This window comes from Poecilia latipinna, unplaced genomic scaffold, assembly GCF_001443285.1.
Source record: "Poecilia latipinna isolate Pla-1442-1.1 unplaced genomic scaffold, P_latipinna-1.0 Scaffold19, whole genome shotgun sequence".
Lineage (NCBI taxonomy): Eukaryota > Metazoa > Chordata > Actinopteri > Cyprinodontiformes > Poeciliidae > Poecilia > Poecilia latipinna.
This window is the reverse complement of record NW_015112635.1, coordinates 56,750-83,847: the sequence shown is the minus strand read 5'-3', so window position 1 is coordinate 83,847 and position 27,098 is coordinate 56,750. Positions and strand designations below refer to the sequence as shown.

At 36.1% G+C, this 27,098-nt stretch overlaps 1 long non-coding RNA gene across 1 annotated transcript; it reads right to left on the bottom strand.

The window, feature by feature from the left end:
* Positions 1-5,957: 5,957 nt before the first annotated feature.
* On the bottom strand, positions 5,958-25,405 carry LOC106948973 (uncharacterized). Its single transcript, XR_001425295.1, has 4 exons — positions 25,254-25,405; positions 21,127-21,130; positions 17,111-17,116; positions 5,958-5,967 (listed from the first exon to the last, which is right to left on the bottom strand). It is a non-coding gene; the product is annotated as an uncharacterized LOC106948973 (long non-coding RNA).
* Between the last annotated feature and the right edge of the window lie 1,693 nt (positions 25,406-27,098).

The window sequence follows — 27,098 nt, the reverse complement described above, 5'->3', positions numbered from 1 at the left end:
TATATATATATATATATATATATATATATATATCTATAAATAAATTTTTTTTTTTTTTTTTTTTTTTTATCCATGTTCAAAGTTAACCTTTTACGATTTTGAACGGTTAATACAAGGTTTCTAACAAAAAGTTAGTCCAAAGAGGTTGTTGTCACTGGGGATGCAACAGGATATTCTATGCCTGCCGACAGCTGTTGAGTTCAAACTGGATGGAAAAAGGAAACTGCAGTGTTTTTAACTCTGAAGTGAAGTTACGACTAGACAATTCTCCCTTGCTGTGCAAAGCCTGCTGCCTTACAGCAGGTTCGCTGTCCAGAGTGAGTGCTTGTTTTGTGTTTCTGATTTAAATAGAAAAAATGAACAAAGTTATTCCTGTTTTAGTTTTTCTTCTTTTGAACCAAAACTATGTAGGTATATGAAGCCAAACTACTGTGACTTATCCTTAAGTTATTATGCAAGCCTGGAGCACTTTGGACGTAACATTCACAGATCCACTGACGTATTTACTGTGACGTTTTTCTTTGTTTTTACAAATTAAAAATGTAAGTTTCATTAAACTTTCTCAACCCGAATAAGGGCAGGCATTTGGGAAACTTTAACTTTTGCAACTAATCTGTGGCTCATTATTTATATGTTATCATTCAACAGATAAAAACATGTGATTTTCAATGTGTGTTTCTGCAATTTCCAAATAAACTATGAAACCTAAGTTGACCTAACTTGAATCCAGGTGAAAGACGTCTTACGGAACTATGTTTCCCTTTCATCAGAAATGCAATTGGATCTGCTTACTGTACTGAAAGGCAAGGCTACACTTAACAAGAGAATCATTTTATGGACTATTCTAAGACAACAATGATATTAATACAAAACATACACTAATAAACACTAACAAAACACAGAATTACCTGCAAAAACACAATCTACTATGATTTCTGCATTCAAACATGGTAGCATGTCACCAAAGTATACTAATTGAATTAAATATAAATTACTGAAGCCACAAAAAACTGTCTATTGCTGCAGGTAACATAACCTGCATTACGTGTGGCAGCTGTAAAGAATGTTGAAAATTGATCAGGTAAAGAGCTTGGAAAGCCATAAAAGCAATACATCATACATTTTTAAATGGGATAGAAGCTGTATAAGTTCTTTTTAATATTCCTTGCAATCTTGCCTAGATTTTTAGCTTTAAATACACTGAGGTTAGGTGAGGAAATATTCTTTATTTCATTTAGCTAAAAAAAAAAAAAAAAAAAGCATGTGTGGTGTCTGAACCCTATGCAATTGAAGATGCATGAACTGTTGCAGATTTACTGCAAACTTTTATAGTCCTGACTCTTAAATGTCTGCTTGCAAGTCACTAAAAATGGGTAAGCTGTAAATAAAAGACCTCAAGTTGTATTTCCCCCCATCTTAGTGCATGATGAAATCAATGTGTTCCCATGCTCAGCATGTTAAACCTGAGCTTGTACATCATGGTAAAAGTTGTATGAAACATGGTCTCTACCGTTTATAATGTTCAGCTTGCTGACTGAAGATGACAGAGTGCTTCAAGAGCCTGAGTCATCACATGTTTAACATATTGCAGAGGATCCAGGAACAGACATCAAGAACAAATGAATCTTCACATATAAAGCCTGTAGTTGTCCCATAAAATAAAATCTATCTCAGTGTGATTGATTCCACTCTTTCCTGGAATATTTAAACTTAGTAATATCAATGAGAAGCATTGCCTTTGTACTTAAAAGATTTGCATGACTGGAAAAATCGTAGAGAATATTATCCAAGAGGCAATAGATTCAAACACTGCATATTAATAGCTCAAGAATTGTCAGTGGTTGTAGTTAATGAGATTAAGAGTCATTGGGTTAAAAAGCATCTAAGAGAATTTATTTGCTCTAGAAGGACATAAAATATTTTTGACTTAAGTGCTTTGACGTAGACAGCTTGTGAGAAGGGAGATAATGCAAATTGCATATTTATCATACTGACAGATAATTAGAATGATAGCTCCCATATATTTCCAAAAGATAGCCACTATAACCGACCAAAATGCATCTATCACTTTCTCTGACACTGTCACTAGACGCAGTCTGTTCTTTGTGTAAAATAAATAAACAAAAAGCTTGCAAGAATACTGGAGTGGCCCTGAGCCGCATTTTCATCAATTTTAATTTCAGAAATATCTTTATCAAGATTGCATAGGCAGTACATTGTCCGGATCTGTGGTCACAGACAACAACTCCATCAATACTGCCTTGTGTGATTATTGAGTGGCTATAAAACTGGCAAGTCTCTGAGGTTTATAAGTGCCAGCCTGTGAAGCCAGTAAAAGGTCATCCCAATCGCTAGTAACTGACTGAATTAAATAAAGTTGCAAATGTCACTTACATAAGTAAACAGTGTCAATAGATGAGTTTGGCTAACGGGCCAATAAAGCAGAAGGATCTTGTTAAAATCAGGCTGAATCATTTTTTTATGCATAGGTGTGAATGTCATATTTTTTGTCTGGCATGCTGGAAACAGTGTTTGAAGTCAGAGCAGTCCATTGTCCCCTAATGTCCTCCAGATGAGCTTTGGTTGGTAAGTATGAGTTACAAGCCACTGCCTCTGATAGTAATCATGCCCCAGATTATTGTCCATCTGTTGAGGAGCTTAATACGCATCAAAAACAATAACTAGATGACTGTTCATAATGGTAGCATGGTCCAATAACACTAACCTCTCGCTGCCCTCCGAGCTCCAGTCGCCTACTAACATTGCTGTGGCTGCCTCCATATGGTCTACCACAAATTAGCATTCAAAGCCTTACTTATGCAAACACACCCAACACCTTGTGACAGTTTTTCACTGAAGATAACGTTGTTCATTCAGGGTTTGCATAACTTAATTGCATTATGTGTATCTGATATATTTCAAGCTATTAAGTTGGCCATCGGTATGCTCAGCTCATGGTGAATACCATAGTTTCGTCTCACTTCTCTACAAACTACTGTGACAGCACATGAGCTCGATAAATAAACCGTATGGTACCAGTTAAACAGCCAAAGACTGAATGCAAAGCCTTAGCTTGACAAGATTAACTAAATATTTGATAGGCAAAGTTCAGAATATTAGAGAAACTCACAGCTTCTGAATGAATCAAATTAGTTTTCTTATTTTGTGCCGTTAACTTTCTTTGCAAAATTATTCATATATTTTCACATTTTTCTTTTTTTTTTTTTTCTTTTTTTTTTCCTTGTCATTTCCGTCCTGGTCAAGCATTGATAACAGTGAAGGGGACATGTCAAATGTCATAAAAATATTGTTCATAAGCAGCTTAATTCATTTTTTTTTCCAGAATCCACACTAGAAAAGACAATGAATAGAAAAAAGGCAATTTTGATATTATGAGCTCAATGAGTTTGGAACATTTTTCCCATAAGGAATTAAGTGACAGAAAATGCTTGTTTTACTCATTGATATTTTGATCTCTGCACACATTAATTACAAATTAATGTGTGTAATATAGCATACATATTTCTTACTCTGTGTAAGAAATATTTCCAGAATCTCAACTTCAAGTTATGTAGACTGACTCAGTTCTTTGTCTTCTAGTTTGATTTATGAATCTCACTTATAGGCAGGATAAGAGTACATGTTCACCTACTCTGTCAATGTCAGGCCCCACAAAAGTGTTAATGCTTTCTCTAATTGAGGCACATAGACAAATCAGGCAAGAGGAAATCTCCTGAGATATGATAATTTTACATATATATATATATAGGCAGAACGTGTTTTCCCTCTCAGGCCACACCTTGGTGATCTTGTTTATTTCTAACCCATTTTTAGACCAAAATCGATAACACTTTATTTGAAGGGGGTTGAATAAGACTGTCATGACACTTTCATAAACATGAATAAGCCTTCATGAATGTTTATGACTGTTGTCGTAAAGCGTCGTTCGGTAAATTATAACACCTTTAATACAAAGTTGACATTATTCAAAATGTCTTTGTTATGACAACGTGACATTGACCAAGAAATCATTACTGTTCAAACTTTACCTTTAATAACATAAAGTTACCTAATTTTTAAAGTGAAATCAGTAATTATTTTATAACAAATTTATATCAGTAATGATTTCTTGGTTAATGTCAAGTTGTCATAACAAAGACATTTTGAATAATGTCAACTTTGTATTAAAAGTGTCATAATTTACCGAATGACACTTTATGACAACAGTCATAAATATTCATGAAGACTTATTCATCTGCATGACATGTGTTATGTCATGTTTATGATGGTGTCATGACAGTCTTATTCACCCCCCCTTCAAATAAAGTGTTACCCAAAAATCTATTCCAGATACACAACAGGCACATGTCGTGTCATAGGTGTCAGTGTAGACATTTTTCAGATTAACTTTCCAGGGAAGGTGCAAAAACATTTGACAACAAAATGTTTTAAATAAAAATGTCATATAAATGTCGCGAAAAAAATTCCCAACATACATGAATATGCAGAATATACATGTATGCTGTGTGCTAACATCACTAGCACACAAGTTAGCCATGTGAATGCCTCCTGGGATATTGGCTTTGCTTTGCCTATAGGCTTTAAGTGTTCCTGCTGTATATGTACAGCATCTCCCACATTGTGTTGTCCCCATTTTTCTTCAAAATTCAATGAGGCCAACAGAAAAGGTCGAGAGGTGTTTCTTCTATGATCAAAAAACTGTATGCAATATAGAACAAAAGTGCTGCACTTCTCTGCACTGCATTGCTCAAAGAAAAACTGTTCTGTGATGCAGTGAAATCTGCATAGCATTTTATGGCACTTTTCCTAAAGCTGCCACCAATTGCTGTATCAGAATTGGATAAATTCTGATACAGCAGAATTATGCTAAATTAAATTAGCGTAATTTAATTTAACTTGATTTCATATCTGTAACTCAAATAACCATTTGGGAATAAAATTGCAGAGTTCCATAAGTTCAACATATAATTATCTAATCAAATGGTTAGATGATTATATGCAGAATAATCAATTCACCATTCAGTTTCAAGAATCTGGGGTGCCAGATTCTTGCCTATAGGCAAAGTCTATAGTTCTTTATCAGTCATGTTTGCGACGTCTGTTGGACTGCAATTAGTAGTTCTTGTGAAAATAAATTGCTTGCTTAAACCAAATTCATTTGTATTTAGAGGTTCTGCTAAAACTTTAACTTTGCCAATAAAAACATGAAGCTTGATGCTTATTCTCTAATCCTTATTTTATTTGTGGTTCATGTTCCAAGTTCAAGGTCACCAAGGATCCCGTCATAATCAGAAGTCTAGTCAGGTCCTCAAAGGAAAACATTGCATTTTCACTATTGTCCAAGTGTTATCATAATGAACATAAATTGTTTAAATATAGTTCTTGTTTTTATTCCTCTTTCTGTAATATTCATATGGTTATTGTATGATGGCTTTTCAGCCTAAGACCCTCCAAACATGCCCCACAAAGAAAGGAAGAAAGAAAGAAAAGCTATTGTTTAAATCAGAAGTCATAGTATATTATAGGAAAAACAGATTGACTGCACTCTCTTCCCTTGTATCAACTATCCATACAAACAGTTGCATTCACTGCAGGAGCTGCATACTGTACAGTGTAAGAACTAAGAGGCTTCACCACCTTGCTGAAAGGCCCCCCAAGGGAAGTGGATGATGAGTGGAAGAGTGCAACTCCTAGACTTTATTTCGCCTCCAGCTTGTTTCCAGCCAGTCTGGGGATAAGAACTGGTAACCCCCCACAAACCTTCTTTTCTTGCCCTGGGCTCCAACTATATGTTTTTTCCTCTATCTCTTTCTCCCCCATATCTCATCCGAGCTTTTTTGTCCCTCTGTCACTCTTTGTTTGGGTCACGGTTTGGAGGCCTCAATTCTGTGCTATGTGGAAAAAAATTACTAATTTCATCATGATTATTTTTCATTTTTTCATACACTGCACCATGATGACACTTTATCAATTATGCTAGCAGGCCATTCAAACTTTTACCCCACACCCTTCATGCCTCTAGCGCTGAAGAATTTCAGTCCCCCATGTGTGGTCCTACACATGAATCTTAATCTTCTTCCCAAACAGTTGCCATCAATTATCCTGGCTGCTACTGCTAACTCTTCCCCTGCCTCCCATTTTTCCATATTAAAAGAAAACCTTTTTCTTCCTTCCTTGTTCAGACCGAATATCTTCTGCTGTTTGCCTGGGAAATGATTTCTCTGAAAACTTACTGTCCCTTCGCTTTTCATATGTAAAACATATGAATACAGGCATGTCTATCTCTGTTTTGCAAATGTGCATTTTAGTTTGCATATAGTGCTTTCTATTGTGATGGGCTGACTCTACAGTGGGTGGCTAAAATCTAGTTTTAACAATGGAGGAAAAAAAAATTGAAAGTGTCACGCCACATTATGAAGAATAAAACCAATGTATCAATTTAAGAATGAAAGACATGTATTGGTATTGGTCTTTGAATATTATTATCACAGTGATATTCAAAGTTTGTCTTTAAATATAAGTGACTTAAGACAAATAGTCTTTGAATATCACCATTGAATATCATTATTATTCAAAGACAAATAATGAAACATGCAACCAATTCCATAGCTAGAATACAGATTCCAAATCATAACCAGTTCAAAGGACATAATATCAACTCTGTTAGTTCTCAGGATATCATGTGAGACCAACACCTGCTCCCTTTCAATAGCTTGTTCTAAAAGTAGATGCCACTAATGATATGACGGTCAAAACAGGTCCATTATGTGGAGTAGGCCACTGTAATTCCTTCTGCATTAAGTTGCACTTGTCCTAATTCATCTTAATACGGCCTTCTTATACAAAAACAATAGCCCACAGCCTCCATGGTGCTGGTGCATACAAATTTGAGACACCCAAAGAGACATCAGATTTTATCAAGAAGGAAGGTAACTGTGATGGCTTCAAACGGCCATTGGTAAAATCAGTCTATACTCTCACTGTATTATTTTATTTTGCAGTTAAAACATGTATTTTAGAGATGTAATTAATTTATGTAATTATACCTTACTGTGATACTATGTAGCACACGTGCAATGTAGCACCACAATGTGGTTTTTAAAATGTTGTAAGCTATATTGTTTCTCTTTTTTTGTTAAGTTACCTGGTTTGTGGAGTTGGCTGCCTCCTGTCTGGGTAAGAGGCATTGCCAGTAGTTGATGACTTTAAAAGCACAATTTCAGCTCAGCAGGATCAACCATGTATGTCCCAGCAATGGGAGTACTTTAGGGTTAGTAAAATTAAACTTAACAATTATTTGGGATGAAATAAAAATATGTTAGTTTTTAAAAAAATATATTTTTTGTAACACCAGGTGCCTTCATTCAACAGGAGATGGACAGGAAGAAGGCGCTGAGGCAAAAGGGAAAGACATGCAGAAAATGACCCGGGTACGGTGAATCAAACCAGCAGTGAGGATTGTAGACTCCATATTTGGTATGTATGCCATCAGCATAAATCTGATAAAAATATTTACCCTTTGTGACTACACCGCTGAATCTATATATAATGAAATAAATTATTTGAAAATGCAAAACAAGTGATTGTGCAAGGGATGTAACTTCAACATTCCTTGCAACATGTCCATAACAGTCCATTTCGCAACAGCTGCAACTTCAATTAAAGCGTGTTTTTTTTTCCCCCCAGAGGCACATCTGTTTCTTCTCTTTCTTCAGCTAGTGATAATCACAATAATTGTCATTGAGAAGAGCACATGTACGCAAAACGGTTTGTGTCATCCTACCAGCAAAGACAGGACAGTTTACTCTATAAATCTTCTAGAACACACGGACAAGAGATATTCAGCCCTAGCATGACAAGGATGGACTGCTGCAATCATCATTTTTCATCTGTAAAATAAAACTGTCTATATCAAGCGCAGTCTGTTTGCTTGACAAGGAATACATACAATGAATTATCAATGCAGCGTTTCAAACTACTGAACATTTAGAAGCCTGAACTAATGTGTTGAGCCTCTCTGTGAGGATTTCAGCAGATTTTGCTGCCTAGAGGCACCGCTCGCGGGCAAAGCTTGTGAAAACACAGAGATTCGAGTCGCTAAAGCTCAAATAACCCTAAGCACCTACAAACCCTTTGTTGGAAGTGCGTCTGAAATCAAATCCATTGTTTTATTATTAATTCATTCATTTTGCTGTTTGTTAAGACATGCAGTTTAAAATGTTTATTGACCTAGAAGCTTTATAGCTGTGTCACATTTTAAAACAAGAGCTTTAATAAAATAGTATTTCAGAAGCAGGTAAAACATAATTCCATTGTGAATAGTAAATAATTGCTCAAAAGGATCTACAGAGTATCATGACGCCCCATTATACAATGCTTAAAAAAATGTTTAACATTGTTCTTCTTATAAGTAGTAGTAGTTTCTGTGCCATAGCATGCCACATAATAGACAAACAATGCACCGGAAATGTTTGTCTTTTTAAAAAAAATATTTATCCAGCAATTTTTTCCTTATTAAGAACGCTCAGTAAAAATGAGGAGCAAATTAGTGGTTATGTTCTATCAGGGAATCTTTGCACCATCCATTTTAAGTTTGATTATTTTTGATGCACATATGTTTTAATAATACCCAACTATGGCTATGCTGCTGTCCCTGTCACCTCTGTTGTATTTGCAGCAGAACTCCTCATCTCATCATGACCCTAAACAATGGCAACATAGCGATTTTCAGGTAAAACTGAACATATGACTGTACATATACTTCGATTAAAAAAATCAATTTTCTGTTACATTTTTCCCTTCATACATTTTAAACCACAATACGCGGTTATATTCAATACTATTTGTATGCATGGGAGTGGAGTAAGTTTCCCTATTAAATAATGGGAGATTATCTCCTTTCTGCTGGAAAAAAAAAAAAAAGCAATCTCATAATTGCTTGCATTTTAATTGGTTGGAGTGCGGCAGAAGGAGGGGCTTGCCCACGGCGTCATTCCCACAACAGCCACAACTGTGTGCGTATTTATATTTCAAATTTACAAAGTTAGGCATAGTGATTAATTGTGATTACATAGTGCTAGTGTAATTAATCAGATTACATTTTTTAATCGATTGACAGCACTAATATACATACTTTTTGGAGCCTTTAAGTATTCTTGTTTAAATATTTTTGAAAGGAAAATTGAAAATAGGCAGAGCCCCGGTACAAAGACTCACAGTTGTGTAATTCTGAATCAGTGAAGATGTGAATGATTAGACTTAAAGAGACACAAATCAAGTTTAAACAGAATTCAATTGTGCATGGATTCAGCAATTACAGTTTTAAGTGACTTATCATTTTATCAAAATTGAGATCTGAATCTGAAATAACTCAAGACTTGTAGACCACCAGCTGTATGAGGAAGGGCGTGCTAATCATCAGTGACATAAAGCCATTTTGCACTTTTTTTCCCCCATGAGTTTTTAATAATCTCATGGAAAAAAATAAATAAAATTCTTCTGGAAATAGCACAACTTTTAGTGATTTGTTCACTTTTATTTGTATTTAACTATTCATTTTTGACTATTTTCTATTTAGTGTAGGATTAATTTTAATTTTAGTATGCTAAGACAGCCAGGGCAATATGCAAGGCTTTTAAACTGTAATTAATAATGCATATAAAAATAAACATGAGCAAGTGGATGTCTTTTTAGCTTCTCTGGTTAGGTTTTAAAAACAGCTGAAAACACAACAAATTAGTAGATAAATACTTGACTAAATCCTTTCTCATCCAGAATCTTATTGCACATTATTTTTAATAAATAAATAAATAAATGAATTAACATAAAAATATTGAGAGAGAACAAAAGCATGGAAAAGTGCAATTATGTAGTGCTAAAGTTAAAAATGTAGAAAAATGTTCTCCGAGTGCTTCATAAGTTAAATTATTTCTCAAGGTAACTAAATTATGGAAATGTAGAATGAATTTCTTCTTTTAGGATACAAGCTGATACCAAAAGCTTCAATTTTCCACTATTACAGCAACAGCATAATCTCAAGTTGTATTTTGTTGGGATTTATAGAATAGGCAACCACATAGTAACAACTGTGAAATTGACAAAACAATATTGTTTTGAATAAAATATTGCTTATTAAATATTGAGGTACCAGAAGGGAGGTTATCTGACAACCAGGTGGCGGTTGGAGGATTCCCAGACTGCATAAAAATGGCCTCTGCCACACCCACAGAGAGGCTGTCCTTATCAATGACTCCAGGACTTACAGCAGCACGCCTGGGTTGCCATCCTCATCCTCCTGACTTTTATTTTTGTAATACATGCTTCTAGCAGGACTTAAAATGGTTGCTGGTTTAGTATCTCACAAGTCTTTGCTATGATCTTCCATGTACCAGGTTGCAACATAAATGATTTCGTATGGCACAGCAGGTAGGAAAAACTAAACTCTGTCCTGGTTGTGAGTGATTAAAACCAAACTTTATTCTTTCAAGAAAAAAAAAAATCTTAAAGCTCCTGTATGTAACTTTTAAATTGAATGTGTTTTTTTTTTTTCATATTTGTTAAAATAAAATCGATTGTTTCTTACTGGGTGTCGTGTATTTCTACAGATGGCAGTAGGATCACTGGGAGAAGACAAAGAAGCTTGATTTTTAATTTTTTTTTTTTACAGATTTTCTTTCTCATACTTTAATGTCCCAGCATAGTGACAGTAGATGAATATGTAAAAAAAAACATATTTATAGAAGTTACATGCTGCAGCTTTAGAGCCAATTGTAATGTCTTTATGGTATGTATCCTTTTGACAAGATGAGAAAAAATATTTAAAAAAGCTAAATTATTGTTGTTTGCACCTCAAAACAAATATTTTCTAACCTAACTACATGTCCCAAGAATTAGATTTCATGCAAAACTGTTTTTGTAATAACTTTTTTATAAAAAAAAAAAAAAAAAAGTTTTGTTGGACCTAGTGGCCTTTATTCGAGAGCAATAAGACAAGAAAGAGGGTATTGAGAGAGGGGGAAGACACACGGCAAAGGTCATCAGGCTGGGATTCAAACCCGCGACTGCTGCTTCGAGGACTAAGGTCTCCTTATATGGGTTGTGCTCTACCCCTGCACCACCACGGCACCCCAAAACAGCATAATACCCAATTCAGACACTAATTGAAACATATTTGTTTTCACGCCTAGTGTATTTTGCAGAACATTTTAATTAGCAATCACAAAGATATAGACAACTGTGTAAACAGAGGCCACAGCAGAGTGGAGAGATGAAAATGATGGATTTTAAACAACCGGGTCTATCTGCATAAACTCCACTGTCCACTGAACTCAAATAAATACCACACTCCTGCACCCTCAATACAAATTTTAATTGTTTGTATCACTAGCAGGTCTATGTGCTCTTTTGTTAGAATGTGTACACAAGGCATCACCTCAGTCATTCATTATTTAAGCTCTGCTGGGCCGTTGGGAAATTGTTTCTACCACCCCAATGCAAGTTGGTGCCTAAGAGAGCTTGGTATTAATTTTCACCAGCCGCAGCAAAGGGACTGCATGTGAATTCCCATGGCAAACATATTTGGCAGCCACACTCATCTGCAGCACCTTACAAGACTTATTGAATATTAGAATGGAATTATTTTTATATTATTATTTATAAAATATTTAACATCTGAAGGTGTGCGATTAAGAAGTTAAACAGAAGTGTACCCTGCACGATAGCTACCCTAAAACTCAGAAACACCTAGTGAATCCACCAAGCATGTCTGAGCAGTAAGAAACAGAAAGTATTAGGCCAAGTCAAAGTTCACATCTTGCCCACAGTGAGATACTGTAAGGTTTCTGTTTCTTAAAACAGTATGGTGGGACAAGAAAAAAAGTCAGCCAGAGGGTACTCAGATTTGTGAATTACTAGTTTGGGGTTAAACTAAATGAAATGGTCCTCGGGTAGTTTAAAAAAAAAAAGGACAACGTTTTATTGCAGCGGAGGTCAGTATTTCTTCTCCTTGATTACTCTTCTGACCCTGACGTCTCCAATTAGAGATGAATCGGATCCCCTCTGAATGGCTTAATTCCCCTTACTCTGTTCCCTTTTTGTTTCTCATTGTCTGCCTATCATCCATCTGCTGTGATTTTCTTTCGTACACCTTCCATCTTAAGTCCCCTATAAGTGAAAGCGAGCAAGAGAGAAGATCAATTCTTCCTCCCCATCAACAGTCAATATCCAGTCAATGACAGCAAAAGAGGAGGCAACTATACTGATGTTCAAGGGCATGTCACACCTGAATCTCTCTTTATGTTTCACTCACCTGTGATAACACTGGTATTGATATGAACTTGCCTGAACTAGCTCATCCAGTGGGGATGTAGATGAATTAAAGGTCATTATATGAATTGTTTCTGCTGTGATGGTTGTGAAGAGATTTCACACTGTCATTGTTAAAATGCCCTTAACAAAACAGCTAAATCAAATAAATCTATGCAACTGCAACATCCACACAAGTGCATAGAATTAAGAACTGTTTTTTTTTTTTTCTTAAATTACTTTTGTGTAAAACATGTCAAAGATAGAATGTATTTTAAGCACCATTTCATTCCATATTTCATATTTTTTTATTTGTATCAAGCTCATGTATCTTTTGCATTAAAATTAAAACCTGTGTCAAGTGAAACAAATCAAAAACAGCCACTGTAGAACCCAGTGAAGATTTTTGGGTTGGTTTTCAATGAAGGATAAGCGAGAACAGCTACTGCATGGTCGGATCGATGGACTGATTGCACAACAGTTAGTATTCCAGCTAAACGCAGAGTGAGCTATATGCGTTATTGCTGTTTCAAAATGCATGGACTGACTGACACAAAGTTTTGGCTAGATGCACCTTTGATGTTGCCAGAAGCATAGTTTAATGACAGCTCTTGGGTTTGTTTTAGTGTCACTTTTTAAAGATGCTCTATAAGATGTTGCTCTGTATCCTTAGTTCTGCGGTTCTGGTCACAAAAAACATTTTCTATGTTCTCAGGTATAAAACTATAATGTATTTGCTTGGTACAAATGTGCATGACTGACGGAGTCACTTATATTTTCAGCATGAATATGTGTGTTGTCCTATCCTTTATAAATGAAGGGACTGTCAATTTAGGAAGAATTCTGGTAATAAAACTTTTTCTAAACACAAATATGCTGAGATATTTGAATCCTAATCAGATTGATTATTAATAAAAGGGGCTTCATAGTCACTGTTTTGAAGCCATGTATAAAGTCTAACAATTATTGATTATTTTTCTTTCACCATCAACATTAACAGTACTAATATCAAATTTGCTTTAGTGAAGGTAAATAGAATCTCTACACAAAATGCTTTTCCAGGGGGCAACAATCAGTGAAAATCATCAAAATGTGGCCATCAGGCGCATGGAATTAGTTTGGCAGACTTTGTAAGACAAACACAGACCCACTGATGCAAGACAGAGAGCTTGTTGAGTAATAACTGCACAACAGCACATACAAGTTATGCTTCCTGACACATAATTTGATTTTAATGAACAACAAGTCACAAAGAATGAAGCTCAAAAAGCCTGTTTGCATCAGCGTCCATCTGCAGGGCTGGGCTAATAAAGAGCCTGGCACATAGCACCTGGGCAGGCAGAGGAGACAAGTGTGCATTTAGTTTAATTCAAAGCACACAGCTCCCTCTAAAAACCAGCTGCACGTGCAAGTATAATAAATCCTACATGTATCTCTATTAAAACCAGTGGGGAAAAAAAATGGTGTTACATGCAGAAAAACAAAACTAATTAGCAAATTACATCTGTCCTTTAGACTCAGTTTTTCTTTCAATCGTGATTATCACTGAGTTTTTATTTTTAAAGATCCATATACTCCTTTGAAATGTAGTAACAAAACAGTATTAGGTGGTTATATTAACTCATGCAACTCTGATGCAGACATAGTCAGCTCAAATCACACCAGCTCATATTATGTATTTCAACAGAGTATACTGGCCCAAATGATCACGATAAAGGTGACCAATGAAAGTATATGTATAGTAAAATGTAAAAAAAAAATCATTAAAATTTGATATTTCAGAAATTCTATGTTTCTTTAATGATTATTTAGAAATTTAAATGCAGTGGCTAAGCAGTAGCTTTTTCTGACATTCATTCTATACACTGTCATCCATCCATCCATCCATCCATCCATCCATCCATCCATCCATATATCAAAGGAAAAAGAATGACCTTAAATTAAATAAGATACAGTGACGTCATGTCACCCTATAAAGTGTACAAATATTTGAGATCTTCTAGGTATTTTGACACATTACCTACATTATCTTCTATATCTATTTGAGTTTTAGAAACTAGTTTATCAGCGCTGTTTAATGTAGCTGCCTACGGTGATAATTTTATTCAGCACTAAACATATATTTTTCTTTTCACCATTTTAAATGTAAAACCACACAGAAAAACCACAGCCAATTTCACAAAGGCTACTGCTGAAACTTTGATTTTACCATCCTGAAAAACGAAACCAGGTGGGCAGTATCCGCCCCCTGTTGAAATGTCTGATTAAATGAGATTGATGAAGAAAAGGCTAGAGAGTAAACAAGAGGAAGAAATGCAGCCAAACTACTCATATGATTCTGCCAAGTCAGCCCAGCCAAGCTGTCAGAGGCTGGACAGTGTTTTCCATGCAGTGTAACAAACACCATTCTAAGAATCCTGCATGCCATTCTGTGTGCATGCATGCGTATGTGTTTATGTGACTGTAGAAGTCATGTTGCTGGGACAGAAATCCGTTCATGGTTTGCGTTGGATTCGCATTTCTTTTCCTAATGAGATGAAAAAGTCAATGTCATTCTTATCTATTTTTTTATATATATATATATATATATTCAGATCTGATTTAAGCTAAAGTAAGTAGCTGCTATAAGCCAAGTTAAAGTTTGATGGAAGGGAGTGTGCTGTGAAGTGGTAGAAACGTGCCTGTGTTGGGATGTGTGTTATCCACTTTAATTGTCAAAGACTGTCAGACGTTACCAATCGCATATCTGAGTCACTATTTACATTTCCACATATGCAAGCGGACTCACAAACACACTTGTCTCCTACACTTTCCACCTGTCACACAGTCTCTGTGTCTCCCACTCTAGCTCACTCATCCCCCTTCTGCTGCCGGTGGAATCTGTTTTGTCTCGCTCACTCCCAACCCAAACACCCCCAACACAGTATAAACACAGAACAAAACAGTACTGTACTGCATGCAATCACCCAAAGTGACAGTTTTTCTGATTATAACATGAAGCAACTGCTTGAGTTCCAGACATGAGCTTGTGTATTTTTGACAGATGACAACTCGCACATAAATTCGGGTCCAGGATCTCTTTTACCAACTGGATGTAAGTTTGATTTAATTATGACTTCAGCAGAGATTAGGACTTTGTAGCATAAATGGTCATAATAGTTAATTCTTATCATATGTTCATAGGTATTTATCTATTGCAGAAATCAGTAAAAAACTGCAAAAAAAAATATGAACTTCATTAAATGAATTAAAATGAAAATTGCCTACAATGAATTGAATTCTTTTTAAACTTTGAGAGCTTTTTTCTCAGAAATTGGATTCTCAGATGTTTGACATTGTGCTTAAAAAAATGTCATGGAAGGACACTGGGATCTGAATAAAATGAAACACTGGTTACTACTTATGTGTTTGACTTAAATTGTGCACTTTTTATTTTATTTATTTTATATTAACTGAGACTGAGCTACTTCACTAGTTTCCTGATCATCAGAAATTTAAAAATTAACAATTAATTACATCTACTAGCACGACACTAATATGAGTGATATCATTCAATCATTTTTGTTTGCAAAAGATCCACAGGAACAGGTAATCAAAACAGTTTTCATGCCTATAGAAGCACTGAGGACAAAAAGGACATTCCTCTGGATGCAGGACTTCCAGTACGGGGGACGACATGAGATTGTGCTGCCTATTTTACATGCATAAAGAGGAGAATGGAAAGCCATCCCTCCCGCAACAGAAGTGGTGGTGTGTAACTGTGGGTGTGGCATTTGATTATGTGGCAAAGCTGTCATGTTGCTTTCCCATTTAAATTGCATCTCCTCAGGGGGAAACACTTGTTCGTGTGTCTGCTGCGTACAGTCACGGCATGGCAACCTCGATCTCATCAGACAGACGGGCAAAGGGAAGCGAAAGAGAAATGGGTGATTGTAGCCAGCGTAGGGCTGCGTAAGTGGGATTGTTCAGGCTTTTTCCTCCCCTGTTCTGGTGTGTGCTGATGCATACCTTTTGCATAAATGCCTAAAATACGCCAGTGAGCGTGCGAACAATGAAAGTTTAATAAAAACCAACTCCCAGCATATGATTGCAATACATCATGTTGCTGTGCTTTCAGGAAGTTTCTCCGTTCTTGAGTCAGTGTGGAAAGGTTCAGGTACATATCACAAAAAGTATTGACCTTTCTGCCCGAACGCTGTCAGAACTGATAATCATGGAATTAAGTGAATTAGGGGCTGGCAAGGGCATTTAAAATGGTTGAGGGATGAATATGTGAAAGAGACTGTAATGAAGTCAATGATGCGAGAGTAATGCCCCATCACCCGGCACCAACAGCACCTCTGCCACACACACCATGTAACTCCTCCCAGCCCGCTGCAGTACTTCTGGGCAATGTGGCAGAAGACATAAAAAAATGCAGCACACCCTTTTCAAGGACAATTAGACCTTTTACCCATTTGGAATTCGTATTTACAGATCTACACAGATTGCACTGAATCAGATTTAGAAAGAAATGGTACATACAAACGTGAGTATTGCAACCCTTATTTTACCATGCTTGGCATTTCCATTGTTTTCCATCATGCACAAAAATACGCCTTCCTGTCATAAGAAACAGGTCACGATTCCTCGTTAAAACATTTACTGCAGATATGAAAATCAATGTTAGCACCGATAGCACGTGTAAAATCAGAGGTTTGAGGAGCCCTATGTTAAATGTGACTTATTGCTAAACAAGATGCTAGTAATTTTAAGATATTGTGTGAATACCCCATTGCTGGCTAACCATTCACTGCTAATGATGCTAAAGTTAGCCTCTGATAAGCTTCCTAATACAGCTAAGCTCAAAAGCTCTTTATTTAAAAAAAATATATATCTGGACTGCAGCAATGCAAAGTTAGCTCAAAATTAAATATTTACATCTCAAACGTGAACTCGTTTATTGTACACTTTAAAAGACAGTGGGGAATTTATAATATATTTGTACTATCTGTTAAACGACAAAAAGACTTAGCATCAGAACTACATTTTAATTAGGGGAAAAAATCTAACTTGTCAAGTGTGAACTGAACGATTATTTACTCTGTACACATTACTTAAAAATTATACCTTTTTAAACAATCATCTCATTTCATGAATCCATGCATTGTTTTGTCCCATAAGCTGGGATTATTGTCAAACCCATAGTATATTTATATATACAGATTTTTTTTTTGTTCACAATTACACAACCCACAATGGAAGGAAGGGAATAAAAAAAGGTGACAATATTTGTGTCACATTTTCTAATACTATCATTTTTTTTTTTGAAAAACCGTAGGATTGCTTTTTGAAAATTGAAACTATTCATTTATTCATTCATTCATTCTTTCTTTCTTTTTTGCTTTGTTTTGGAATTTCTTACATACAAACAAGGATGATATGCTGTTTTAATTAAAATTATGATGCAGCATCAAACAGAATGACCAATACCAGGCAGCAACTTACACAAAATTTTCATAAGAGAAGACAAGAACTGAGAGACATAAGTCATTCATAGACTCTTATTCAGTTTGCGTACTCTGCTGCAATATATAAAATGCATTTGAAACTTTCAAATTCTTTTGAAAATGTGGCTATACAAGTTAGAATATCACTCAGATAATATGCATTATATGTTAAACACCCATGAAAGCCAAATGTTTCTGACAACCCTCCTCACCAATGAATAACAACAGCAGTTATGTCTATCCTATGTCAAAAGATTAAATAATCAGCAAGAATGTGTGACATCCACCAGATTATTATGCAAATTCCAATTCTGCTGCTGTTACACATGTTGAAACTTAATTTCCACTATTTGTTCAATTGTTCCTTTGTGGCCAGACTGACCTAAGCCAGATTAATGAACAACCTCAACAAATCTAGTATAATAAAATAGAAAGAGAGTTAAAAGATTTTTTGTCCTTGTATTGTGGTCTAGACCGAAAGTTTCTCTGTCATCTCTGAGAATATTTAATCACTTGAAAGCATTGCTCTTGTCCTTTTAACTACCAAAAGCAATCATGTGGAGCGACAAGAAATAATTCTCTTTACAACAAATATTTGAGGGAGAGAAGTGCTGCCTTTTGGGCCACCTCCTGTCTTAAGAAACTTTATGTTTAGCTATTCTCTCAGCACAGTTTCATCATGGCCCCGAAAGAGAAGAAAAACCCATGGAGCTCAGAGAATGGAACAGAAAGTGGTGACGAGTGAATCAGCCTTTCCCTTGGTGAGAGCAGCTTGGGTTTTTTTAAGCTCTGTCTAATTGGATTAGCATGTAACCTTCCCCTTCCTGACTTCTCCTAGTTTTCTTTGTTAAAAGTAGTGCTTGATTCATGGGCCACTTCTTGCCTTGCAAAGGGCATTCCAACTCACCGCAGGATGTTTTTGTTCAGCTTCTTTCTATAACAGAACCACTTTAACACAGTGCAAACGAAAAATGGCTGGGAATCAGAGATCATTTCAAAGATTACATAAAGAACAATCTTTATGTGTTCAGTATATCTTGCTGTTTTATAATTGTGTAACAATCTCGAGTAGAGGGTATCTGTTGATTAATGCTGATTTGGTTCTTTTCTGTTAACTGAGATTTGTGAAGTATTTCTGGTGAAGACTGAAGTTGGCATGCAAACCAGGTAGTAAACTCAGAGATTCATTGCTGTGAAACGTTTAATTTAATAAATTAAATATGTTCACTCTTTTCTTATATATCTATTTGTTTACCCCTCAACACAATTTAAGTTCTCACAAAATCCCTAATTATAAAAGGGTAGTTTGTTTTCCTTTGCTACAGTTACATCACAACTAGGGGAGACACAAGATCATATAATAAGTATGTTTGACACATACCCATCAAAGACACTGATGATGCAAAATATTCTCTTTAATGAGGATGCACAGCAACAGAGACAACCTAATACACACCAATTTGGATCCAAATTCATAAAACAATGCCCAATAACAGACAGCCCTTGCTTCAAAAGTGTTTGATTAAACAATGCACTTACCGATCTATTTTCAGTTACGGCCAAAGGTTTCCAAACTATGTCCACTCTTGGTAAGCTGCTAGAACATGTGTTCTTTTCTTTCAGGCAGTGGGGGAGTTGACTATTTTCTCAATGTGACTAGAGATACATGGCTTTTTCTGGAGAAGCTATGCTTATTTTCTCTTCCTGCAGGGACTCAGACCACTGGATACAAATCTAGATCTTAATTCTAATCCAAGGTTCTTCTTTAAAGGTTCAATGACTTTCGCTCACTTTCGCTCGAGACATTCATGTGTTTACAGTCCCTCATTTTGCACAAGAGCTGTCCGATGAAATTGGTATCTTTGCCTCTGCACCAGGCTTTATAAGTTAACTTAGTGGCACAAGCAAGACCTCCGGTGTGCGGAGACACCCTCGACCAATGAGACCACATCAGGTATATCGGGACTCCTGCAAATACTGATGGGTGTAAATTCGTCAGTCCTTCTACTTTTTTCCTTTGTAATCTAGTTCAGGGTGGATTTTGTCCTTTGTTTTCCAATAGCAGGCTCCAATACCGATCATACTCAGGAATTATTTTTCCAACCGATTGTGGAAACTAAAGAAGAGCTATAGATGAGATGTCAAATAGCTGCGGCTCCAGGGTGTTGATTATACTGCAGGGTGTCTTCAATTTTAGCATCATCTCAAGTCATGCCTGCATAAGGGTTTGTTTGCCATAGATAGCAACCCCAGTGTTCAACTTGATTAAAAAATGTTGCAATTCTATTATGTGAATATCCTGTGCTTTATGATCTTCATATTGATAACCTTAACCATGTTTTCTGTTCATCTCTCATCCACTCACTGTAAGCCAGACTGATGAAATTGCAGACGAAAGGGGCTGGCAGTGGGTACTGATCTCAAAACTAAAACTGATTTTATAGTGCTAAGGTCAATTGGCTGTAGCAAGTGGTGTCAGGAATGGAGAGGGAAAGTGTTGTGTTGTATTTGAGGACACACATAAACAGATGCCTGTGAGCTTACAGTATAAGGTTGCCAGTGTCCTAAAGATCAATGGGCTGTTTCATGTCCACCTTTAGTTGTGGCCAACATTACAGAGCAGGCCACATATTACTTTTGAAGCTCTCCAAGCCAAAATAACAACCTCCTGTATGGTGAGATACAACTTTCTCATTCAGCTGACTGACTCTTCTGGCCCTGCACGGGTGGTGTTTAAAGGGAGAGTATGTGAGGAAACCACAGAGATGAAAACATACAGATAGAGAAAAAAGGTGAAATAAGTACAAAGTAAAAGAGAAATGTTGATAAAGTCCTCCGGGAATCTATAATTTGTCTCTGGAATGTTGCTGAGGAATTATTAATCTATCACTGCAAACGAATGCCTATAGCTGGATGCCACTAACAAATAATGGACTGCCTCCGGTAACAGAGATAAAGGCACAAACGATGTTCTCTTTTAGAGTCCCAGACAGTAAATTTTCCTGTCTAGTTTTGACTCCAAAATAAAGTATTTGCTTTGTTGATTTGCTTTAAAAATGTTTAAACACAGTGTGAATAAAAAATGCTGTAACATCAGTCGCCCGTGTTTAAACAAGAATTTAGACTAAAATATTTAAAAAGATTGAATATCAGTGTGAAATAAAATATATTTATCAAGTGTCCTTTAAATCTGAGAGTTTTATTTTAGAGAAGTTTAAGAAGAAAAAAAATACTTCTGAATTTATTTAGATGAAATGTCCATATACATTCTATGTGCATGCGGACTTACAAAAACACACACATACACACGCACACACCTACACACACGCAAACATATGTTCACACTTCAGTCTTTCCTTATTTAGCCAGAAGGGAAGGATGTGTTGCCAATACATAGTTTTCTTCCCTCTGCTTACCTCACAACCATATCTATGATGAATATTTTTGAAGAATGTAAACTACTTTTTTCCTCCGTTGACCACTGAAAATTGTGTTTTACCATACAGTTTTCCCAGGTTAATTTGGACAAGGGATGTGTATGTAAAATGTCCCCAGTGGACCAAGCAAAGGCTTTTTGCTGGATGTATTTATTGTTGGCTCCATGAAAAGTGTCCAGGCTGCCAGGCTTCACCCAACCAGAGCAACTGTCACAGTATATTCATCCATCACTAAAAAAAAAAAAAATAATATGAAGGTCCAGGGTTACGGTTATTTGGTTGTGGGTCCTTTGGTTTGTTTAATGAATTTGACTATTCCTTTCGTTTTGCTTGTGCTCCCTCAGTAAGTAAGCTAAATTGAGGTCATACATCAATGTTTAGATAAAAAAAGAGACACAAGTTGTGTGCATCTTTGAATATTAATCTTCCCCTCCAGACAAACTGTAACATTTTCACTTTAAAAAGTGTCCAAAATCAAAACAAAACAAATAAAAGAAAAAAAAAAACCCAGGCGTCTATTTCTGTGTGCAGCTTATATTGTTGTGCAGGTAACTGGTACATAATTTACAAAAAAAGGGCAAATAAGCTATCTTTAAAGATCCATCCATCCAGCCAGCTTTTGTGTTGGGTTGTGATCAAAACTATAAGCTACAAAGCACTTTTTGGCTTTCACTGCATCCATGAAACTATGAAACAGCTACAGGTACTCCAAGCTGTGAAGTGTTTTTCTTTTTTTTTTTCTTTTTTTTTCAAAAAAGGACACCATTGCAAGCTTTTCAGTTTTTTTTGCAAACTTAATATCAGCCATTTAGCTCAGCCTGAGACTTAACAAAATATATATTGTTTAACTTAAAATGAGTGACAAATTGTTGGCAGAAGCACAACAAACTAACAAGGAAAAACAAGACAGTAAATGACGACAGACAGCTTTTCTCATCAAATTAAGAACTCAAAAGTTTCCAAATACATTTTGACATTGTTTCTCACAAACACCTTTGAAGGCCCACAAAGGCTGCAATTAACATCCATACTCTATTATCTATCACTTTGAAAACTTTTTTTAAACAAAATGCTTTTGAAACCTGTGTAACAATTAGAACCTAATCAGACTTTGTCACTATAAAAATATAGATATGTTATCTGTTAATTTGTTATTATATATATATATATACATATGAAATTTGTTATATTAAATATTCTTTCATTTTTCTTATGCTTTATGGAATTGATCAAAGCATAAATAATAATAAAAAAGCTTTCATCAGCTTGAAATTGAATTATGAGCTTGTATTTTGGATTTATACATCCGATTCTGGAGGAATCAGTGAATCTCAGTGATGAGCCTCACCACACGTCAGCGACCCACAACCACTTGATCCAATCAGTGGTGTTGGAATAGGTGGCATGGATAAGGGAGAACTACACAGCTCTCATCATTTTTATTGATTCTGATTCTGGTCCCTTTTAGAGTTAGCCAAAATATATGTGGTCTTATCCACAGTAGCATGAAAATATTATCAAAAAAAAAAAAAAGAAATGCCAAAGACTTTATTTTCTTTTATTGTATTAAATGTCAAGATTACAATCATTTGTTGTTGCAGCACAAATATTACAGCATATTTGATTGACACGGAAGTTTGCTCAAATGTATTCCTAAAAAAGTTAAAAGTAAAATGAATTAAATTAAAACTGCATTTGGCAGCCGACTAAAGTAGAAATCGCTGTTTTTTTATATGTATATTAACATGAGGGGATTGCTTTTATTAATAAAACTTGAGAACTGTCAACAAAAATTTCCCAGCAGACTATATTCATAATATATATCGCTATAGGTTTTATATCAACATTTATCATGCTGTATCTTTATTGAATTATTTGAGGACTTTCCTGATGTGTTCCACAATACATTTTTACTTTTTAACTTCTTTTGCTGTCAAGGAAACTATTAAGTTGTTGTATTTAATATTAACTTGTTTTGCATTAAATAAAGAAACAAACTGTCTCGAGAAGCATAGACATTGAAATTGCAATCTGTCTCGCCATCTGAAGTCACATGAGTTGCCAGGTTGAGATGAGGTCACACATGGTCTACGGGCCAATCAGTAGACCCATGCCTCTGCGTCATGGCTCTAACAGTGAAGCGCGCACACACACACATGCTCCCTGGTACTGGCAGCATAAAGGAATGCTCTCATTCAGCAGAGGGACAACGGGAATCTGTCAGAATGAAACCGCCTACTGAGCCATGTGCTAATGTAACTGCCACAGTGTTGGCAATGTTAAGGTTTGCATTTCAGTCATAAACAAACTGACAGACACAAATACAGACATAATGAAATGTGAAAAAAAGTCTGATACAGTAGATATTTCCTTGTTATTCCTAGCTATTCAGTTAGGAATTCTATCAATCTACCTCAGACAGAAATGGAGTATTATGCAATTTAGATTCCCCCACCCCCCAATTCTTCTCTTTTAAACCACCACTTATTTATTTCCCTTGGGCATCATCGTTTATTTGAATGAGAGGTGGAGGTTGGAGATGCACTGACTGACAAAACTAAATCTTGAGCCATAAATGAGAGCTTATGTGTTTATAGCAGGGATATTTACAACAGTTAACAGACATCCCTAAGGGAGAGAGGAAGCCCCAGATAGAGTGAAAAGAGTGGTGAGGAAATAAACGTCATCGAAATCATGGACCAACAAAGACCCTCGACTACAAACTGCATAATGCAACAAAAGAAAGGGATGATGTTTGTGTCAGAGTACTTTCTAATATTCATAAGTTACATTTTCCAACTTAATTGGAATCTGTCAGGGCACATTGGCCGTGAGTGGCATCACAGCAGCAGCTGTGCTGTTTCCCCATGGCTGATGAGACGCAATAAAAAGAGAGAGAGAAAGAGAGATGGGGAGGAATAAAGAAGGAAAGGAATTGCAGACTGAATGAACTGCAATTCAGAGTCAATGGGAATCAAAAACGCATCACTGCAAGTGGTATGAGTAAACGTCTAAAAGCAGGGCTGTTAGAGACAAATACTTCCAGCAGTTCAAACTCTTCAATCGTTTCCTGAGGGAGCATGCATCTCATATTTTTTTTTTTTTTCCCCATTTCTATATTTTTGTTTATCCGGTCTCATCAGCATCCCAATCATGAAGCCCTGGAGATGCTCCAACAAAAAGAAACCCCTGTTTGGCTGCTTTTCTTTCTCATGGTTTCACTGGTACTCAACACTGAAAAGTTGATCTAGTGTGCTATTATCATAGTTAAAAGGAAAAACTAGCACTTCCAATAGTCAAGTAATTTTTCTCAACTTCATATCAAGCCTAAAGTCCAAGCAAGTCCAAGCAAGTCCCCACAGTGTTGTCACAAGTCCAGTCAAGTCTCTAGTTTTTGAAGGGAAAGTCCAAGTTGAATCTCATCTCTCAAGACATTGGGTGCGTTCACACTGCAGCCTGAAGTGACTCAATTCCGATTTTTTGGGAATTCCGATTTTTTTGCCGGGGCGTTCACACTGCCAGTAAATGCGACCTGTATGTGTTCTGCAGTGTAAACGGGCAAACGACCTGAAAGTGTCCCGCATGCGCAGTAGAGGGCGCAATAGCGTCAGCGTTCTCAGCCGCCATAAAAAGAAGTGCTCAGTGTTTGCGGAAGTAAACATGGAGGCTAACGGTGGAGCATAGCTCATATATTTGAAGTTGTTGTCCGGCCGGAGCAGCATATTAACAACTTAATCCTCATATAGTCCGTCATGGTTGTTGTTTTTCTTCGACCTTGCGCGTATCAGGACGCAGTATAGTGAGATTGGTTGAGAAACTGACGTTCAGTTCGGATGAATGCGACCTGGACGTTAGGTCGCATTTGAATCGGATAGTATCGGATGTGGGTCACATTCGAAAAAGAATCCGACCTGTGCTGTTCATACTGCCATGAAAAGATCAGATACAGGTCGCATTACGTCAAAAAAATCGGAATTGGGTCACTTCAGGCTGCAGTGTAAACTAGTGACGTGCGGTGAGGTTCTTTGCTGGTGAGGCACTGACTTATGACTTAGACACCATCCATGTTATTGGACCTACGGAAATTTCGTGCAAGCATACAACGCTGGAGGGCAAAAAGACTAATCATTTACATGTCATTCATAGCCGCGTTAACTCAGTAAAATTTAGAAATGTAGGTATTGATTTCGTGCTATGATCCACAGCAAAGTGATCTGTATTCGTTAAGCTACGCAGATTCGTTGCCATAGCAACTGACAACAATGCCACTTCATGTTTTAGGATTCAACACCAAAAACATTAAAGAATTTATTTTGCACACAGAACAGAACATTTAGTCTGTTGTTGTAGTATGTTTTAGGCTTAATGTTTAATTAATAAATAATGTGGTAGATTAGCTACCGCTTCTACTTTACTGAATTATTTAGACATACAAACTGTAGCACAAAAAACGCACATTTCATAAAAAAAAAACATCTTATTGCTGTCTTACCTTTATCTATCAATGAAATCCATTCACCGCCAATTCTGCACAAAAATATCCGTTCATCCAAAGCCAGGTCTATCCTCGGCATGTCTTTTCTACTCCGTTTGAGAATCATCAAACTGTCTCGAAGCAAAACCTTCAGCTCCAGTGCTGGTCTTCCTTTACTTATTATCTCCTGCTTCAATTGAAAATCCACTTTAGAAAATTGTTAAAGTGTAGAAATGTAGTCTTTCATGTTGACGTCTGAAGAGATGAGAAAACAAATATATCGCTGTACTTTACTTATTTACTGTATGGCTAGCTCCATGGCTAGCTCACTGTGTCTTACTCTGCAGTTGTGCAGTCACAATATCTGGGATCATGAGCGCCCCCAGCCATGAGGCAAGAGAACTGCCTGCCTCACCTCGAGTCTGTTCTCTGCCGTTTCTGATCACTCCTCTGCACACAAAACACGATACACACACAGTTGGTGACAAAAAAACACTGTACATTATATACATAAGCTAAATTATGGAAAATCAGTCCATATATTAAATGTTTTTTAGCCATTTTATTACCGGCGTACAGACAGGACGAACATGCTCCCATAGAATGGCAGCCAGTGCAGTCAGCGAGAGGTTGCGCAATCCCAGGTGAGGCTCAGCTCGCTGCTGCCTCACCGGCATCGCTTCTGAGCATTTGAATGGGAAAATGCGAAAATCCAGCGATTTTGAAGAAAAAATAATCAGAATTCGTTAAGCTAAGTAAAAAATAGATATTTTATAGTACAAACCACAGGGTGAAAATAGCAATATAAATGGTTTTATTATTATATTATTTCCCCATGATGACAGGTGAGGCTCTGCCTCCCCTGCCTCCCCTGACCGCACGTCACTGGTGTAAACGCACCTATTGAGTATCGGCATGAATGAAAGAAATCAACTTCCTCATATCAGATGTATCCCACTTAGCCTACCTAAAAATAAATAAATAAATTATGTATATATATAAATTATATATATATATATATATATATACATATATATATATATATATATATATATATATAGTTGCAACATTCTTGAAGTCTAAATAAACAGATCCTTATAGCTTATCTTTTTTTCAGAATGCTTAATTCATCATAAAAAAAATCTCTATTTAACTGGTGTGAATTATTGAAAAAAAAAAATTAAGGTGTAATATTTACCCCACTTGAAATATAAATATGCANTTCTGTTTAATAAGTAAGATCCATTTCTTTATTTTACAAAGTATTTTGTGGGTATAAAGTCCTTTATTTAGGTTACTTATTTACATCACTGATATTACCCGCTTAAACCTTTTATATTACGTAGGTTTGTTTGTTTTTATTACGAAGTGATT